The sequence below is a fragment of the Ursus americanus genome, chromosome 1 (assembly GCF_024610735.1).
Source record: "Ursus americanus isolate L20-20 chromosome 1, mUrsAme1.1.p, whole genome shotgun sequence".
Taxonomy (NCBI): domain Eukaryota; kingdom Metazoa; phylum Chordata; class Mammalia; order Carnivora; family Ursidae; genus Ursus; species Ursus americanus.
In genome coordinates this window covers 10,932,381-10,946,382 of record NC_142127.1, presented here as the reverse complement: position 1 = coordinate 10,946,382, position 14,002 = coordinate 10,932,381, and the positions used below count along the sequence as shown (strand labels likewise).

Below are 14,002 nucleotides of genomic sequence, written 5' to 3'. Positions count from 1 at the left end.
CCTGCTTGTGTTCCCTCTCTCGCTGGCTGTCTCTCTCTGTGTCAAATAAATAAATAAAATCTTTAAAAAAAAAAAAGAAATGAATGGAAACAAAGAAACATACTTGCTAAAGATTAGGTCTTCCCTCACCAACAACGCAGTCTCAGAACATGCTTCATGGCTAATGAATTTTTATACGTCATTGTTATCCGCACATCTATATTACCGGAGAAAAGTCTTAAAGATGCAAATAGAGTTTGCTAAAGACATACCATTACCAGGTTCTCCCACACCAAACATTTTACCGTGTCTTTAAAACTAGGCCTCAGATCTGAAGAACCAGTCCTACCCTGCTTGAAATTCAAACAAATATTTAATAGTTCTCCAGCGACCAGTGGAGCAAGGTCCAGGCTGGCTTGGTGGGGTGGGGTGGGGTGGGTTGAAGTATGGCCGTTCTGCTGGTTACATAGTTTTGGGAATGGAATTGTCACCAACCCAAAACGTTCACATCCAGTGTGTATTTTGCCACCTTCCAAGAGACACCCAGGGACTCGTAAGTTTATTCCAATTACAACTGCCATGCTTAAAACCCCTAAGAACTCTTCTAGAAGTGTGTCAGGGCACGTGGCACACTCTTTCGAAAATCCCCAGTGATAGAGAAGTTTCTTGCTTCGAGGAAGATGTGAGTTTGGGAAAGAGTCAAAAGTCCTGTTGAGCCAAGTCTGATGAATAAGGTGAGTGATCAGGCTGGGAAAAGCCATTTTGAGCAAGAGTGAGGTCTGGATATAAAAATCACAAAACTGTTTGTATTTGTCTGTGACAGGGCATGTGTGTGAATATGTGATTTGTACACTAACTCATAAAGGTCATTCTGAAAGAGATGCTCTTCAAAGATTATGAGCGGTCACAGTATTGTGGGGAGAAGGGCATATCCGTTCAAAGTCGTGCTTCAGAGACGTCAACTGTTATTTATAAATACACGGAAGCATATAAACCCAGGGGTGAGATCATCACCTTGGAACCCACTTGGTGAACGAAAGCAGAGATCCCACCAGAGCCTGAGTGGAACCCACTCCGAGGCCAGGCCTTGGGCTGCACACATGTTTCCATGTTGCCTCAGGTGGCAAGGCTGGGAGGGGTCCAGGCGCCCCCCAGCCCTCCTGGCCTGCTGGCTTGTGGGCTCTGTTCTGAATGACACAGCTAATTACGGTGAGTACGGCCGCAGCTATGGGCTGGAGCTGCCCTAGCGGGCTAGCCTTCCTTGTGACACGGCTTCCAGATGAATCCATATTTCAGGGGTTAACAGCTCATCTGTAAATAAAATAAAATGTCCTCTGGGCTGCGGCCAGGTAGCCCAGTCCTGCCTTTGGCCTGAATGTGATTAGCACGTTGGGATGGCAGCAGGGAGAGAGTGAGGCAGTCAGCGGGAGGAGGGAGTCAATAGGAGATTTTTAAGACCTCTGAGGTGGGACTTTGGTGATTGATTTCCAAGAGGGGTTACACACCACTCACTCACTCCCTACCTCCCTGGCCCCCCACTTTTGAAATTAAGAGACAAAACCTAACATAATAAATTACCTGCTTACTGCTCGAGGCCCCAGAGCAGAAATACGAGGGTAGGGGCATCAGATAGGCCTTGGACTTGGAAGGGAAGGTAGCGGGCGGCGGGGGGAAGAGGGGAGCCGTCAGCTTCTGCCCCAGTTATGGTCAGATCTCAAAGGTGACACAGAGAAAGACACAGCAAGCTAGCAGGGACCGTGTCTACAGAAGCAGACGGGCTGGAAGGGAGGAGAGGTGAGACCACAGGGGCACTTCCTTGAAAACAGTCCAGGCAAAGCTGTTCCTTTGATGAAACCTGGCTATTGTTTTAAGCCACCGGCTATTTGCACACGCTTCACTGTCATTTTATTTTCTACACACATGTTGCGTGCAAAGAAGCCCGGTGCACCTTCTTCAAGGGAGACGGGAGCTGTAACGGAGCTGCACAAACCGCATCAGCTCTAACCTCAGCAAGAAACCTGGCTCTTGAGAATGAACTCAGTAAGAGGCAAACTTGTAATGATTACAGGAACCATACAAAGAGGCAATAGTCTCTAATCCCTTTCCTGCGAACCCAAAACTCTTCAAAGGTAAAAAAAGTTGCTTAAAAATAAAAAAATAAAAAAATAAAAATAATAATAATAATAATAAGGCAACATCCCTTAGGTGTAACATCCACTCAGGCAGCAAAGAACCAGCGGTCACCCCAAATACCCTCGGTATGTGAGCAGCTGATATTTTTATGTCTATCTTATATGTCTATCTATTTAGCCTCTTTAATCAGCTTGGAATGATGATGCATATGGGTTCCATTAAGGGCTTGAAAAGTTTTCTCACATCCAGCAACACAAGACATTGCTCCCACTATATCTCACTTGTCTGCGTGTCTGCTCCCTCGTGAGCATTCCAGCCACCTTCCCTTTCTTCGCCCCAATTTCAGCATGTGGTGAAGGCATTAGCCAGGGTCACAACACATTATTTCCCCGTTCCAGTTAGGTGAGGAGGAAGAGAGTTGACTGTACTTTTAAAAGCGCAGTCAGCTTTGGAAATTATGGTCTCTCTTTCTTTCTTTCTTTTTTCACAAACGGTCCAGCTGTCAGAAGCCTATCATTTCTTAGCCTGGCGTAGGGCTCTTAAAAGCCAACGTCTTTAACAATTGTTTCCCTACACGCTGGCGTTCCCACACAGACACACAACACAGCGCTGTTCATTCTGCTATCGCCTCCAAAATACTTCTAACAAATGCTTCCTCATCAAGAGGTGCAAAGGAAAAGTTCCACAGGGCAGGGGCTTGTCCAAAATCGAAATCTGCACAGGACTTTCCTGCCTGCATGAAGAGGTTTCTAAGATGGGCGCAGAAAATGAACTTCCAATAATTGTCTCCACAGCATTAATGGGTATCTTCTGTTGGGAGAAAATCTGTAACCTCATCAAGGAATAGAATTCAAATAAATTTTCATTGTCCCACTGCACAAAGCTAAGCTTAGGCGAATCCTAATTTGTTATTCATTCTTCTTGTTTAATTCATAGTTTGATGCGAAACGTGGTGACACGGCAGCGTCCCACAAATTCGATGGCGTCTGCCCTCGGATACCAGCCTTGTAACCACACAGGTTTGTGCTTTACACTAAACATGTCTTGAAGCTTACAGATGTGCAGCATAAATGGAGAGTGAGGACGTTCTTTTTTCTATGCCCAGGGAGCCGATGTTAGTTTCCCTCTAAACTCACATTTTACTTTTTTTTTTTTACTCTTTTTTCCACTTTTATTTTCCATTCAGGCTAACTGCGCTCCTCAGTAGTTCCCGAATTTGAAGCAAAAATTCATCCTGACAAATGCTTTCGCTTTAAAACGAATGTTTGCCCCATCTGGGTAGGTGCCGTAGATATAAAAAGGCTTCTGCGAAATATTCCACAACCTGATTTTTAATTTCCTGCATCATCAGCTACTTTTATGATAATATTTAATCTGCTGAAACAAAACCAGCCTTGCGGGGGGGGGGGGCAAACAAACAATAGCAAAGAAGAGAAAGAGAGTTTATTTTTAGCACCCCGCTCTCAAGTAAGGTGGTTAGTTAGAATCGAAACAGCTTCACCTATGAGGACTAGTTCTCTCTTTCTCCTTTCTCACTTTCTTCCTTCTTTCCATTTATTTTTTCCTCTCCTTTTTTTCTCCCAGTGGCTGAGCAAATTACGTTAAAGGTTATATTTCACTACATACCGCTAATGAGTCTCAATGAACAGAAGGCTCCAAAAAAAGAAACCATCCCCTTCCACCCAAAAAAAAAAAAAAAAAACTATAGAGTGAGGAATTCTGTAAATATAGTCAACCGTGGCCCAGATGTGCAAAATCCCAAAGTGAAAAGACGTTCAGTGAATGCGTCACCTCGTGAGGTCAAGTTTGGAAAATTTGGCTCAGGTGCCCCAAGGGCCAGGCCACGATGGTGATAATGTCATTATTTGTTAAGTCGGCGAAATAGGAAAAAGAGATAATAAAATGCCTCAAAATTCAGCGGGCTCCTTTAACTCCGGCACTTCAAACTTTTTATTCCAGAACCCCTTGTTTTAGAAACGACTCAGACGAGAGAGAAATCTGGGGGCTTCGGGGTCTCTATTTTCTCCGTCTGTTAAATCAGATTTCCTGGGAACTAAGCACTCCAGCGAGAGACAGTTAAGCCTAGCACAGTGCAGGCGGAAACATTCCTGAAAAACCATGCCCTAAAGATGCAACTGAGCCAAGCCCCAACGGCCCCCTCCCTTAAAGGAACTGCTCCCAAGCTTAAGGTGAGCCCCCTCGCAGGCCTCCACGCTTGGAAGCACTGGCCTGGATCCGGCAGCTCAAGCCATGCGAACGGGCCCTTCCTGAGTGGGAAGACATTTCTGGAAGTTTTGCCTGTGTCTTTGGGAGAAAATGGTCCTTTCCAGGAGCACGGTGCTGGTGGCCCCTTATTGAGCAAAGGAAGAAATGTCACTCGAGCATGAGCCGTGAGACAGCAGCGTGTCCATGCCCGCACATACCCTGTCCTCTGCCGAGCAGCTGCCGCAGCTGCAAATTGCAAGGCGAGCTCCAAGGGATAAAAGAGGCCAACAGACCCGCATCCACCGTGGCCGCAGTCATGGACCGTTGGGAGAGAGAGTTCAGGTTCTGGGAAGGATGTTTCCCTGGAAATGAAGGGAAGTTTCCTTTAAGCTCCGTAATTAGCTTGTTTGAAAGCTCTCTGATTCACCTCCCCACCCTAACTCTTCCTATCATGAATTTTGCATCATTCTATGCACAATAATGCACATAAAATTAAATAAACAATTTAATTAATTTAATTAAAATTAAATATTAAACATATTGTGTATAAGGAACCTGCGCCTTTGATTTAATTGGGCGGGAGTACCCAAAGCAGTTTGGGTAACAGCAGAAAATAATTAAAACCAACAAGTACGTTAGCCTCTGGGTACAAGAAATAGTTGGGAGCCTCCTCTTGAGAAAGGTTTATTTAATTAAAATTAAACTAATCTTTGGAAAACATTTGATAAGCATTTCATAATACAAATCATAATCCAAAAACGGAGGCTCAGCCTGCCTCTCCACAATACAGGAAAATCATGTTAAATAATTTATCTCTGGCGGTAGCTACTTTTTTTACACACACGCAAACACGCACGCACGCAGTAATTCAACAGACAACATGTTCGCCAGGTTCGAATTCTAGGTAACGTTCGATTCTTCCAGAATCTAGATAAACATTAGCAGGGCACACTAGAGCATATTATGTCCATAGTGAGAATTGTGGAGACTTGGTGCTTGATTTTAAACTGGGTGTGGATTTTCAGAGCTGACAAGCCCCCTACAAAACAGTTTCGTGAATTTATTTAAAGAAGAAAACGCAAATGTTTTTGACAAGTCAGTATCCTAGTCTGAGTACTCATAAAGCCCCAAAACACAGAAGGAGCTGGGTCCCCCGGTCATCTTCAGATACATGTAATCCACAAGACAGGGAGGCGAGTGCTTCCCACCAGGAGAGGAAGACCATCTAATTCCCACTTGTTTCCTCCAGTTGGTGTGGCGAGACCTGTTACTCCGTTGCAGAGCGCCAGATAAGACTAGACACAGACCACAAAAGAAAGACAGCAAGCAGGCCCATGCACATGGCTCCCCGGGAACGATTCCCAGGCCCTGACTTGCCAAAACCCGCAGACATCCACTGTCTTTACCAAACTAAGGCCCATTTTGACACCTATGGCCTGAGCAGGAATATCAGCAAAATCTGCTTTGTGGTCCAATTCCAAAGTTACTGAACACGTACATTTTGGCTGACAAGTGCTTCTAGGCATAACTCTGAGCCTAAATCATATAAATTTCAATTGCCCACTCCTTAAACATCCCGCACCCTTAAAGGAGGAAAATCAAAGTGAGACCATCCATTTGTTCGAATACTCTTCACTTCGCTTTCAGTGTATAGAATAACTGAGTCTTTCAGAGGAGTTAAGATATTTTCTTATATTCTAATAATTCATAAGGGATAAAGCAATTATATGCACCTCAAAGACTTGCTAGTATATCATACTGCCTTTTGTTTTGTCTTTAGAGCAAAAGATTTTCTGTACCTATCCTGACACCAAATCATATTCTTTAGTGGTCATATGTATCCTGAAAATCATCGCTGTGAACTGAACATGCCCACAGGTGTCATGCACGTAGGAAAATCTGAATCAAAGCTTAGTCCTGCCTGTAGCAAGGTTATTTTGTACTGTCTTTTGTGCTCTGTGAAGAAACCTACACAATGTACAACATGCTATTTTATAAGCCGTAATTCATAATGACAACTAATAATTATTCCTGCAATATCAAGCATTCCTCAAAAAAATCAGCTAAGCTTTTAACCGCTTCTCTGTTGGGTTGAACTTTTCTTTGATCAGAAGAACAAAGTACCTTTGGAGACTTCCAGTTGGGCCCAGAGACACAGCGATCCAAAGGGTGGCCTGCCCACTGCCAGACTTAAATTACAAAACAAAACAAAACAAAAAACCACGCACAAAACAAAACAATAAAAAACACAAACCTGGAGATTTGGCAAAACTAAGAAGGATGCGAGCAAAAGATCCTAAAGCAATCTCCAGCTCAATTAACTCTTTCACGTAACTATTAGCAAAGGGTGTTTCACCCTCTAGAAAACGCCCAGCAAAGAGCCTGGTGCAGCCCTGGCTTCCTCGGCCAGGACCACAGCTGCGGAAGGGCTTCCCCTCTTCCATCCAGGGCCTGTCAATGGTGCCCTTCATTTGCATGTCAATCCTTTTACATGATTAATATGTATTTATTGACCAGGAGGCCTTCCCAACCTAGGACAAAGGAAGACCGGCAGTCCCCTTTTATAGGGCAGCCATAACTTTCCTAGCAGGACGGACAATTGTGCACGGAAATAATTCTCTTCCAGATAGAAAGTTCCCACCATTCAGACACACGTCGCGATAGAAAGAAAATCGAGTGCCAAAAGCCCAAGGGCACCCCTCCACTCTTTTCCCCATGAAGTCATTAGGCTGCGTTTCCTACTACTTGGACTGGGGAGTAAGGACAGGCACTTGGTAGACAAACGTGACCGTGGACCCAGGAGTCTGGCCGGCTCCTCCCCCTCACGAAGGCCCAGGAGGCTGAGGCCTGCCCCGGAGTTACCTGAGGGGAGAGACCTGCCTTCTTCGGAATGTGACTCAAGACACGGAACGAAGCTGCAGCCAGCACATCCCATGATTTGACGCCTCATGAATCTTTTATCCACTCAAACACACGTCACATTTCCCAGATTGACACGTGCAGTTTTATTTATTAAACGGCAAACTCCATTTTTTAAAAAAAGATCAGCCTTATGTCTACCGTTAAAGATTTCCAGAAATCCTCTCCTCTTGTAATCTCTTCACTCCCTCCCACACAGGAAAATAAATAAACAACAGCTGAGATGGTCAAACAGTGGCCTCAACTTCCATTTCCACTCTGGCATCTGCCTGTCACAATGTCAGAGATGAGACTCCAGGTAAGTTTGGGAAAACTTGGGATGACTCGTTCGTCCTGACGCCAAAGATAAGGAGTCAGACATCCAAGGGAGCCTTTTTGCGTCTTGATCCTGGGTGGTTCTGGAACTCACTCTGTTTGATCGTTGGCGTCCCACCTCGGTGCATATTAAATCCTTTGCCCCACAGAGAGGCTGACAGCTCACTGTCTAGTGTTCCCGAGGAAAAGTACACAGAGCCATCTCTTTTCTAAGGTCCTTAACTATAGAAATTAATAAGAAAAAAAAGGGACCTTCCTTGACATGGAAGTACTCAAGGGCAGCCTCTGTGTAGGTCCCACAACCTCTTGGAGGAAACACACACACACTTTTCAAGGGCCTAGGATTTGAGTTCCAAACCTGAACACCAAGGAGACGTGCGTCATCTTTTGACTCAAAGGCCAGCTCTGAATTCCTGCCCCTGGGTTCATCATCCTCTGATTGTATGAAAGGTATTTACTTGGGGTAAATTCACTTGATTTCAAAAGGGAATTAATTCTGGGTGTAGTCCCCCCAGTCTATCCCCTACCTACACCCTATTAAACCCCGGGAAGTTGGGGGCACACGGTACACTTGGTAGGAAGACTGGCCACAGGCCTGCTCTTCACCCACAGCTCAGCCTGGGCAAGGGGGCAGGGGAAGCAGTTTAAAGAACCCCACTGCTGTTTGTTCAACCAACTCCTATTTCACTGTGTCATTTTTACTCAAACTGGTTTACATGTATAGACTGTGCCTAAAAGAATCCCAGAAAGAGCCCTAGAATCCCAAGAATGTATACTTCAAGGGCTAGGCCTGCAACAGTGAACTCACGGCAAGCTCTTAAGCATAGAATGGCCCCAGCAAGATGTTTCAAATTTCTGCCCCAGTTTTGCCCATTTGGAAATGTGATGTTTATGATGATGAAAATATGTGCCTTGGTAATCACTCTGAGGAACAGTACTCCAAAATAGACCCGGAGCCGTTTCAGGGATGCCCCTCCGGGTTTCTCTACTTCATTTGACAACCAGAATGCAGAGTCACCCTGCATTCCAGCCCTAACTACCCCATTCCAAACCCAAAGCCTAAAAGGCTCGTTGACACTGCTCCATGCAAACACAATTCCCAGGCAAACCCATCCAAAATGCCGACACATGTATCGACAGCACCCACGAACAAATACAAGGATAAGAAGAAAAAGTATCAAGGAAAAGCAAACATAACTTCTCAATTCTGTAAATCTGTGGTATATTCTACTATCCTGAACAGATTCGATGTGGGAGAAGTAGGGAAGCATTTTTTTCCCCCTGAAGCTACGGACATCGAAAACTAAGGTAGGCTCCCCTTGACTTTGTTTTCTATTTCACAGGTTGTAAGTTTAAAAACGATCCCAGAGGTATTGTCTCTGACATTCCTGAAGTTAAGAGATGGGCTCCGATTCTGTTTACAATATTCCAAACACCCAGGCATAGCCTTCCGGAACCCATTTGGCTAACGGGAAAACCTGGGCTATTGCACACCAAAACTAGCACCTAGAACATAAGGAAGCCGTCCCTACTGGTGCCCACTTCTGTGTATCACGGGCACTCGGTGGAGGCCAGGCTGAGTGACTGAATAATTGATCAGGACACAACAGAAGGTTTTCCCTCTGATGCTTGTCATCATTAGACTTCCACCTCTGTTCACGAAGGAATACCTTTTGTTTTAAGTTTTCAATTTACTGACCACCACCTCAGGCTTTTTTCTGCAGGGGGGAGAAAAACCAAAACCACCCAAAAAGCCCTCTGGATGTGAAAGAAGGGTTGAATAGTCCTGAACACCTCCACTTTCACTTTGGCCCCCTCCTCGTCTAATTTTGCAGGCCATTAATCCAGAATGGGCACTAGAGCATTTTGGTATGTGCTTTCACATTAAAGTGACTGAGCAATTAATGAAAGTTGGCAACTGTTCATGCAAGCAGCAAGCCCTCTTTCCTCCTTTCCCGCCTCAGTGTGGTGTGTTCACATACATTTCATGTGGCACCTCGGCCCCACCTAGGGAGCCTCGCCTTCCCCCTCTGCATGGAAACTCCGTAGGCTCTGTGGGGTGACCTTGCTCTCAAAACCCATTTAGACTGCCCCTCTCGGCCACTGAGGACCTCTGTGGTATAAAAGCCATCATCCACTAAGCGCAGAAAAGGCACCTACATAGGCCTGACTCCCAGGCAAGCTATAGACAAGTTACGAGCTAAGGAAAAGTGCATTTTTTTTTCAGCCTGGTCCACTGACACTGAAGGGCAGCTCCCACTCTCCCACTTCCATAGGCTACCTTCTTGAAAAAACAAAAACAAAAAACAAAAAACCAAGCCCTTCTAAAACAAAAGCAGCACTGTCACTTTCCTTGCAACCTGTGAGCTGGGTAAGGTGAGAGGAGGAAGGGCTGATGGCCCCTCCTGGTTGTCCACACCCCCCCCCACAAACAATAGCTTTTGTGTCAGAGGGGCTCCCAGCATGGGCTAGCCGGAATGTGGAGACGCCACTGTGCTGGAGTTAATAACACTGTGTCACAACGGAATTTCAGCCTGAACTCGGGAAATTCTCCTTCCAGGAGCATATACTTTTCCCTCTTCAAACTTTCCTGTTCTGTCTCAAAATAAGAACTCGCTGTCGTTTTTCTCCTGGAGGCTTTCTCCTTCCTTCTTTCCAACTGTCCTTTGTGAAATGACCAAAGGACTCCTGATTAGGGAGGACACAACCACCAGGTCACTAGGTGAGTTTTGTATAATCAAAGGTTAAAAGGCTCTGGATCCATTTCCACAATGACCCACCCTTTCCAGAAGGGACTGCCTGCCCTTGGGGCTGTGCATATGTACCAAAATAAAACTGTGGCCAGAGAGCTGTCACTATGGACACAACCACTTGGCCCAGCATGGAGAAGGTCACAAAGGCTGGTGTAGGGTTGGAATGGGAACGAGAAATGAGGTCAGGAAGCAGCACATGGGTCTCCTGGTTCTCTCCTGCAATGCACCCCCAATCCTACTGTCAAAAGGAAATGGAAGAGAAATCCAGGCAGGCAGGACAAGCAGCACCTCCGGATCAGGCATAAATTCCATACCTCAGGGATCCTCAGGGGTAACACACTGGACACCTCACACACACACACACACACACACACACACACACACACACACACACTTTCCCTGGTCCCAAATCCCTCAGCTCTCAAGTCAGGGGTTTGTAGCTAGGTCCTTATCCCATCAGCGGGAGACGGCTGCCACAGACCCAGCAGAGGAGCTCTTCCCTTCCCCAGGTAAGCCCACTGCAGGGGCTTTCCCCGAAGCCCGTCTCACAGCCAAGTGAGCTTGTGAACACGGAGACGGCTGGGGATCCGAGACAAGGAGCTCGCTCGCTCGGTTTTTCCCGGGCCGTGTTTGCCATTTGCGGGAATAAATGAAGCATCGGTAATCTCCATAAAAGAGCTTTCACGCTTCATTCTCTGAAACTAAGTTGAGGCTTAGACGGGAAGGAAAAAAGGGACTTTTAATTTAAAGTAATGATCATCAACACTCTGGCTCTAGAGGGTCTCTAGGGGAGAAGGGGGTCCCCCACCCCAGCCCAGGAAGCTAGAGGGAGGACCGCGCGCAGCGCCTCGCCAGGCGGGCCTTGAACTGCTCGGATTGGTGGGCCAAATCCAAACGCGGGCAGCTCTCCGAAGAGGAGGGCAGTGGTACAAACAACGCTCCCCGGGGTAACTGAGGGGCTGCGGGAGTCCAGGGAGGAAGAGATCGAGGCTTGTCCCGGACAAAGGCAAATGAGCAGATTCGATGAGACCTCCGCCTCGCCCAGGTCACGGTTGCGAGCAGCGGTGGCTTCTTCCCCCGCACTGGACGCCGGAACGTCAGCCGTGGTGGTGCCTTCTCTGGCCCCGGACATCTCTGCCTACTTTCACTTGGTGGCTGCTTCTGTTTGGGGCCAAAGTTTGCACGCAGGGTGCACAACACACAGTGCCTCCTTTCCCCATACCGCACCCCCAGGTCCTGCCGGGTTGGAGAGCCCCAAAAGTTTTATTCCGCAAAGGGAACTTCCTTTACTTTAACTGAATGAAACTGGCCTCGGGGAAACTATAGCCTTCAAATTCTCCCCTCCCCCAACACTCACCCAGCACCCTGGGCCCCTCACTTCCCTGCCATTGCCAAACCACGACACACTAGATACGCACCGCCAATGAGCTCGGGCCTGTGAGGGCATTTCAGACAATAGATAAGGAACTCGAGGTCTGATGAGGGTGGAAATGGGTCCAGACGTCCTCTCCGGGGGATCTACATCCCGATTCCCCCTGGCTTCCGCCTAATGAGACGCCACTGGGTCGGAGCCCGAAGTGAGGTGGCCCGCGGTGAAGGCCGGAGCTCAATCAGTGGGGGGAACCAGGCGTGGGAAATCGAGCGAAGGATCGAAGGACGCGTCCCAGCTAGGCCCAGGCCTCTCGCGCGCGCCTTCCTTGCCCGACCGCGCCCTTCTGGAAGCTCCGAAAGGCCTGGGCGGAGGCCCGCCCAGAGAAGACGCAGAGCGAGGGCAATTTGGCGCCGCTGGTTTTAAAGAAATTCCAAATAAACAGTGAACCCGAGCGGGAAACCGCAGCTGTGCATAGGGAAGTGACTTGGCCAAATTATCTCCAGAAGAGGAGAGGGAAGGTGGGCAAATGTCTGGGCCCTGAAGGTGCTAGCTTTACTGAAGAAAGAGGCAGCAGGGAATTGGGCTGCTACTTGCAACTTTTTCTCGGCCCTAAAAAGGATCCCGCCTGGCGGATTTCGGAAGGCGCTCACCTAGTCCAGGAAAATTCAGCTGGCGGCCCTTCTGGGGCCAGGGCCACCCCGAGTACGCACGGCGGAGGCAGGCGCCGGAGCCCTCTGACGCCGGGGCCTTCTGGCGGGCCAAGGGCGCGCAAGGCGCTGAGCGGGCGGGTCCAGCCAGCTAGTGGAGCCAGCGAGGTTTGGACTCCCCGCGGTGTGTGTGCGCGCGAGCGCGCCTCGTCTAACCGTTCAGGACAAGTTGAAGCAACAAAAATAAAGTCGGATCTCCCAGCCTGGAGGTCCACCCCTCCTCCTCCCTGGTTTGACCCCAGGCCCGGCCGCTCGGAGCCACGGCGTGTGCAGCCAAGATTGCTAGCCGTTGCGCGTTACTGCCGGGGGAAGGGCGTCATCCCCACTCCCCTGCCACCAGTGGCCACGACTTGGGAGCCATCGAGTCAGGGAGGGGCGAGGGTGACAGGAGAATATGGGGGGGGCAGCGTGGCCGCCTGCAAGGTCAGTGCTGGTCCCTCGCGCCGGCCGGGGGAGGAGGACAGGAAGGTCGGAATGCGCCGGCCTCCCTCGCAGCAGTGGGGAGCGAACTTGGAAGCTGAGCAGGGCGAGAGAGAGGAGAATGAAGGCGGGGAGCCCGGGGACGCCCGGGCACACCCGCAGCGGAGGCCGGAGAGGGTGGCCGCAAGAGGGTGGCCTCCGGAGCGGAAAACGGAAACCTTGGAGCAAAGGACGCGGAGGAACTCGGGCTGGGAAGCCCATAGAAAACGACAGAAAGGAACGCGAACCCGGCCTAGACGCAAATCGAAACTGCACAAAGAACAGTCGCTTGGGGGAACCCAGTGGGGCGGGGGAGAGGCCGCGGCAGGAGCGCGGGTCCCTGTCGCCTGCACGGAGGTCGGAGGCGAGGACGTGGCCGGAGTGACCCTTCCCTTCGCGTCTCCAACGAGCGGAGGTTCAGGAGCCGCGGTCCGAGCCGGGAGAGCAGAATTAGGGTTTCGCAGTGCCTGGAGGGAAGGCGAGCCCCAGATACGTTCCCACCTCCAACACGCCACTCGACAGAGGGGGCTCGGGGCGTTCGGGGCCTGTGGCCTGGGCCGCGCTGACCGGAAGTGCATCTGCGAGGCGCCCTGCGCTCAGGGCGCAGGCCGCTCCGCCCGGGGGGAGCAAGGCCAAAGTCGGAGACGCCTGGCTGGGGCGGGCTGCTTCCGCCCCCACCCGCCCGGGCGCAGGTGGGAAAGGAAGGAGGCAGGCAGACACTGCCGACTGTGGAGGGAGGGGGTCCTCTGAATGGGGAGAAGACAGAACCGCCGGGAACCTAATCTCAGCCCTGGGTGGAGTGGGGTGCGAGAGCAAGAGTTCAGCCCTGACTTACCAGCTTGGAGTGGGGAGGAGTGCAGGGTGGGGAGGTGGGGGTTGAGGACCACTCCTACTTGAGATTTCAAAAGACAGACACTATCCCTGAACCCAAGCCTCTACGTCTCCCTACCCTGTGCCAAAGTCTCCGTATGGTGGAGACTTGATACTGCCAGGTGCCAAGGCGAATCAGTCTGGTAGTCTCACGATGCATTATTACAGTGTAAGTTTTAATGCGGTTTGGTGTGACCTTGGCAAGACGACCCTGGACCTCACTTTTCTTATCTGTAAAATGGGAGTGATACTATCCGACTCAAAAAAACGTATGAGGTCGAATGAGGTAA

At 49.2% G+C, this 14,002-nt stretch overlaps 1 long non-coding RNA gene across 2 annotated transcripts in view; it reads right to left on the bottom strand.

Annotated features, from left to right (window-relative positions):
• Positions 1–13,480, bottom strand: part of LOC123796571 (uncharacterized) — a 69,788-nt gene extending 56,308 nt beyond the window's left edge. The window contains exons 1-2 of one of the 2 annotated variants that reach the window (XR_015725084.1): positions 12,327–13,480; positions 4,536–4,679 (exon numbers count right to left, since the gene is read on the bottom strand). This is a non-coding gene — a long non-coding RNA (uncharacterized LOC123796571). Of the gene's footprint in view, positions 1–4,535; positions 4,680–11,722; positions 12,306–12,326 lie in introns of those variants that run through there. The other variant, XR_006780782.2, reaches the window with a different exon arrangement.
• Between the last annotated feature and the right edge of the window lie 522 nt (positions 13,481–14,002).